Here is a 6,158-nt window from a genome sequence, read left to right as displayed (position 1 = left end):
GCTATGCTAATTATTCAGTGTTGTATAAGAGAACAGGAGAAGGATCTCCTTCGACTCATGAAGAACATAGCAAACAAATAAATAGCGTTTACATCATATTGGTGAACTTTGAGCTAGCTACTATAGTGTTTCTGTAAACGCTTAATAAAGGTAAGCTATTGTTGCCTAGAATAGCAAATGTTTTTTGCATTTAAAAGACAATCCAGTAGATTCGCTTCGTTGGCCCGTTTCAATTAATAAACAGGTTCTAGTCTCTTCGTTTTGTGCATAGGTGAAATGACAAGTTTTGGAAGTATTTGGACAGACCGCACGTGCACCGTCACCAGCATAAAGTAATGGCAGTGTTAAGTGAGACGAGTGCAAAATCTATGAAATGAAGCCAGTTACTTAATAAATCGGCGGCTGATACCATCAGCTATAGCGGGTTTGTACCGCAGGCGACACGACCGTAGGAAATGTGTGCCACATAACATTCACTGAAGCATTATATGCTTTGAATTTGCTATTATTATCTTTTTACCTTGGTTCTGACTTCGCCCTATGCTAAGCGACCTATGCGAAAACATTTCAAAAAAGTTCCCATTGTCTCGGCTCTGCCCATCCGATGCGTAGATGTAAACAATTACGAATATGTAACTGATGGCAATGGGCTGGCCGTAAGACGATCCCGTCTCCAAGCGATGACATATGTGTCATTAACATTAAAATATCGGCCAGTTCAGTCCCGTGATAGAATTCGCATTGTGCAAAGTACAGCTCAGAATGGACGCGACTAGTTCCCAGATCAGTGCCGTTGCTGGTAGCTTGCCGGTTTAAGACTGCAGCCACTGCGGGCCGTCTTGAGGCACAGACACCTAACAAATCGGTATTAATCTGTGTCGTTGTGACGAGGAAGCTATGGTGCGTCAAGGTAGGGGCATCAAACGACGAGTTGACCTTTCTTTGTCAGAGATATGGAGGGTCTCGATTAGATAGCAAAATCAGTCTACACTATAGGCGATAATAGTGTGCTAACGAAATATCTTGACTGTACTGTCTTACGATCACTATGCAGCGTTCCCCAATAACAGTCAAAAAAAAAACGCGTCAAAGCTTTTGGCCAACGATGCTACGGTTATATATATGGAAGTGCTTTTTTCAGTATTGCAGTGTATCGTTCCGTACATCGGTATTAATTAGTTTTTGGCCAGCTTTTTTTCTACCTCAGCCTTCTTTACCTCCGCTCTGTCCTAATTTGACCTTTATTATTCATAAGGGAAACAATTTAAAATGAAGGAGATTCAATGCACTATCAAGCATGACAGCAAATCGACGGTGCAGCTTGAAATACGTATCGAAATGCGAATTTTCTAAAGGGTAATTTAATTGACTGAATGGTTATAGCACCGATACGCGACAGAGCCGTCACACATCCTTCACCATCCTGGTAGCACCTGGATGTTTTGTTCTACTCTGTTTTCATGCAAGCAAAGCGCCATATTGTTTTAACTATGCGTTGTTTTTTTCTTCAAAAGTTTTGGTTTGCCAATAGTGTTTTTCTACTGACGAGATAAAAAAAAATATTACCTGCAAGCTGGAAAAAGGTTTGCCGATTAATCGACATTATGTGTTGCTTGACATCATTATAGGAAACCATAACCAACAAGCTGTTAACGTCAATTCAATACTATGCATGTGAATCTATGAATTCCAACCAGAACCAACTTACATTATTAGGCTGCTGCAATAAGATCCAATAACCATACAACTTAACGTTTAATTCCACCTGATCTACCGAAGGTGAAAGTTTACCGCTGGCTTACCATTTTAACTGCACTACTGCAATGTAATATGGCAAATGGACAAGATAAAATATTACGATTCAAATAACCCGCTATTATCCGTGATGTGGATTACGTCGAGCCCGCGTTGCGTCGACAGCCATCTTGCAGTGGTTCGAGTTGTGTCACGCATTTGACTACGAAATCGTAATAGGAGCGTAATTCAGGTCTCTGGTGCAACGAATTGATCATTTCAGTGATTTTATGGAAAAATTCGGATTGCGTATCGCTCAGTCATTTGACCCTATAAAATAAAAAATTGAAACTTCAACCTGTGAGGGTGATAGCGCTAAGTTACTTACCAGAAAAAAATTTGGCTCGCCACTAACTAAAAATAAAGCTTCTTCGAGCGTAGGCCTACTAAAAAAAGGAAACATGCTCCTTTAATACTACGGATAGATGGCGAGTTTTGTTGAGATCCCCTAATAAATACTAATAAATTTTCTTTATGGCTTTGTAGCTAGGAAGTAGGATCTTCTGAATCGCCGAAGAGACCTGTTTTCGACCAAACTGGTAGTGGGCGGGTACAATATGCACTAGTTCACATTACCATACTAGAAATATATCAATTTCTTTTTGAACCCTTAGCCTTGTTTTTTCGATAGAGATTGCTCGTTATGTAAACGGTTCGCTAAATAATTAATTATTCTTAATTCGCCTAATAAATTATTCTTAATAGATTTCTCTTCACAACTTCACTTGTAACCTTGCAATGAAGAACCTGGCACTTCCAATAAATGCCGCATAAAAGTAGACATAAATCTCTGTTTGATGATAACACTCTGCTGCTATATATTGAAAGTAGACTAGACGTTTCTATTAGGAGTAGATGAGCTCATTATTCAAAGTTAACTTCTATAACAAGAATGAACAAATTGATGTTATCACGCTGTATTTTTTCAATTTGTTAGACTTTCAAGTGGTGTAAATCTCTCACGATAGAACCTCGGATAGACCCAATTTCAAAAGTACGCGCGATTATAAAATGACTGACGTTTGTATACCTCGTCTGTGACACGTTCGACAACTTGAAGTTATTTACGTAAGCCGGATTCTTGTGATACCATTTGCTGTCACGAAATTTGTTTGATATCACATGTAGCTCAACGACCACCTTCGACCTTTAGATCCGTTTGCCGACGGTATCTTATCACAGGTGTATATATGCACTGTATAATTATATAAGACCAAGTTTTTTTAAGCATTAAGCAACCTTTGCCTTGCCCTGCCCTGGGATAAGGATTCACTCGCAGATTTGTAGAAGGTACGAATGAAAAAACAAGTATATTGCTTAGTCTCTTTTAGACGTACCTAAAATACACTCAATTCTACAAAATGCTCGAATTATGATTTTTGGGCTACCCTTTCTTTTTTCCCTAAACTCGGCCCTCTTCTGTTAGAATCGAAGCCTGCTTCTTAAGTGCAAGCGGATGCGCTTAAAGATAGAGGCCAACTACTGTCTACGGCCCGCTAAGCGTTAGAATTTCAAGACTGATTCAAATAATAATTATAATGAATGGCTTCTTCAGCGATTAGCTAAGCATTGTGCAGTTGTCTCTGAGCCATTTTGATATAATTTATATCACCAGTTTAGACGCGTACCAAGAAAAAAGCTCAGTAAGAATAAGCATTATGCTTAATTCTTACAAAATAGGCATTTAGCATCAATTCAAATAGTGGCTTCGATATAAAATTGAAATACGCTCGTAATCAAAATCTCTGCATTACCAAAGAACATATATCCTTTGTAAAAACAAAGTAACATACACGCTAAAGGGGAAGTTGTTTGTTGCGCTTCGCGAACGCGGGAAACGCTTCGCAAGTGTTTTTGATTCCAGCTCAAAGTGCGGTTCAAGCCTGGGTATCTCAGGAATAAATGGTAGGCCTTTTCCGTGTTAGTTGGAGGCAATAGGGATTATTAATTTGACTCCACCAAGCGAGCGTTCATTTATCCATCTCCTCTCCAAACTGATTCGAACCCGAGGGTGTCATTTTTTCAGATGGTACGTGTGTGGCCTGAAAACTTTTCAACCTTGTTGACCAATCAGCGCTTGAAGATTCCCTTTTGAAATTCGGTTAGAATTTACTTCTACTGTCTTTCTTTATGTGAACGACGATCACCACGTGCACTAAAAAAAAAAAAAAAATTATTACTTAAAAACTATTTTTTGTGTTTTTTTAAAACGCCAACAACTTCTTTTTTTTATATATCAAAACGCTGACGTCATTGAGGAGCGCCAAGGCCAGTCATGTTATTGTTATGATCAGCACTATTAGACGCATTAAAAGCATTTTCGATAAAAGCTTATATGAGCATTAGCTCTCATCGTCTTGTTTCGATGGTAAAAGCATCCATATTCTTCTGTTATATATACATACATAATTGCTCTATATACATGAAAAATCACCTTGGCATTCACCTTCATAGTGACAAGCTAATCAGATTTAAAGACGCTCTACGAATGTTAAAACAAGAAAGATGGATAGAATGTATTGATATTAAAATAGGAATATCTAACAATGCATTTTCTTTGCGGAAAATCTTTCCCGGATGAGACAAGAATGAGGCACTTTAGCTGATGCTTATCCAACTCAACAAGGCAGAACTTGAAGTAACGCCACATGAGGAAAAACCGTTTGTAAAAAATCGTTAACGCTTAAATCTTCGAGTTAAAAATACCCAGAAGTCTAGGGACCTGCGTAAGGGAAGTTAGCAGATCTCCTGATTTCATTCTGGTAGTACTTTCTAGATTTAGTTACATTGTATAGGATTTTTATCGTTAATTTAATTGTAGTTTTTCCATTTACTCAATTACCCAGTACACAGGTTCTAATAAACATCAGTAAGATCCGTTGTAAGATGTTATAGAATCGAATCACTTTTATTTGAACCGGACATGGTGTATAAGGTCATAGGTTTTAAGCCTACATTGTATCTGCACCGAAAGAGGGCAAAAGCAGACAGAAATAGAGACGAGGTCAGTGGATTTACAGTTGAAGAATATCATCAAGGTAAATTAGGAAACGAAACGTATATTACATAGCCTAATATGATGAGCTCAGACCTCGAAGACAAATCTGCGGGTTTCAGAACACAACGACGCGTCATCACAAATCTTGTGTCAGGTCTAAAGAAATTAGTTTAATCGATATACTATCAAAGAAAAAAGGTCGTCATCACTATCTCAACTTATGCAGTTTGTGCGTGGGGGTAACTTTCTTTATTGCTAACTTTGATAGGTACTCCAAGTATCGCATTTCGCACATCAAAAAAATCACATGACCACAGCGTCACAACAAATCTGTAAATGACAACCTTCAATTGGTTTGTCAAACCCCAACGTTTCAACCCTTCTTTAGATTTCAAATTTCGCAAATCCGTTACGCCATTTCAAAATCAGAAACGTTGGCAACCTACTTTGGTCATCGAGATAAACCAAGACTGACATCCGAAATTGAGGCTGGTATATTAGAGGACCTTGTCAATTCTAAAGATCTATTTTATTTCCTGCATTAAAGGCATTTGAACTTCGCGCTTTAAATTTAAGACAGTACACATTAGCAATGTACTCAGTGATTTACGAGTGCTAATCCGCCATATACTTCAATGTATGAATGCATGCTAGTTCCTGAATAGGTACTGAGAGAAGAAAAGAACCTAGTGAAAACAATCAAGCTTCGCCCACTTCATGACGCTAGTTGGCGAGACGCTCGATATTTCTCAGATTCGTTCCGCCTCGAGCTTAGTCTAATTTTATCGGCTACACCTCGTCTCCCAGATTGTATGACGTATTGGTCGACATGATTAGGGCTACATAGCCTTTTCTAAAGCCTCAAATATTATATTTTGATTATAGAACTCGGACTGTGCTCTATTTATAGTAATGTGGGACATACTAATTTTTTTAGTGTCCCATACTTTGGGCCATTTTTTTTGACCGCAAAGTGGCTGAGGACGCATAACCCTAGTTACGATGGCTGACAGCCTTCGATAGTAAAATTTAAATGAGCCAAAGAGCACCCTTTATAAGATCGTAACTTGCTAAGGATCAGACCTGTTACTCTGAGAAAATTCGAACCACAACCAAGGTGACCCACCGTCGCCACCCTCACCAACAACCTGAGTTAACTAATTTTTTAATCTCCACCTTCTACTGCCGTCGTATGTTACCAAGCTCTATACTCTTCTATTCCTGGCGCATTGCCTTACTTTTATGCACAATTTTGCCTAGCCTTGGCAGTGTTTTACACGTGTGAGACAAGCTGATTTTCAGTTGGCTAGTAAGAATTTCTCGCAGCCTCGGTGTCCGTTTTTTCGTATCACTGTCATGATTTCTA

The sequence above is a fragment of the Varroa destructor genome, unplaced genomic scaffold (assembly GCF_002443255.2).
Source record: "Varroa destructor unplaced genomic scaffold, Vdes_3.0 BEIS01000006.1, whole genome shotgun sequence".
NCBI classification, from domain to species: domain Eukaryota; kingdom Metazoa; phylum Arthropoda; class Arachnida; order Mesostigmata; family Varroidae; genus Varroa; species Varroa destructor.
This window is presented reverse-complemented; position numbering follows the sequence as displayed.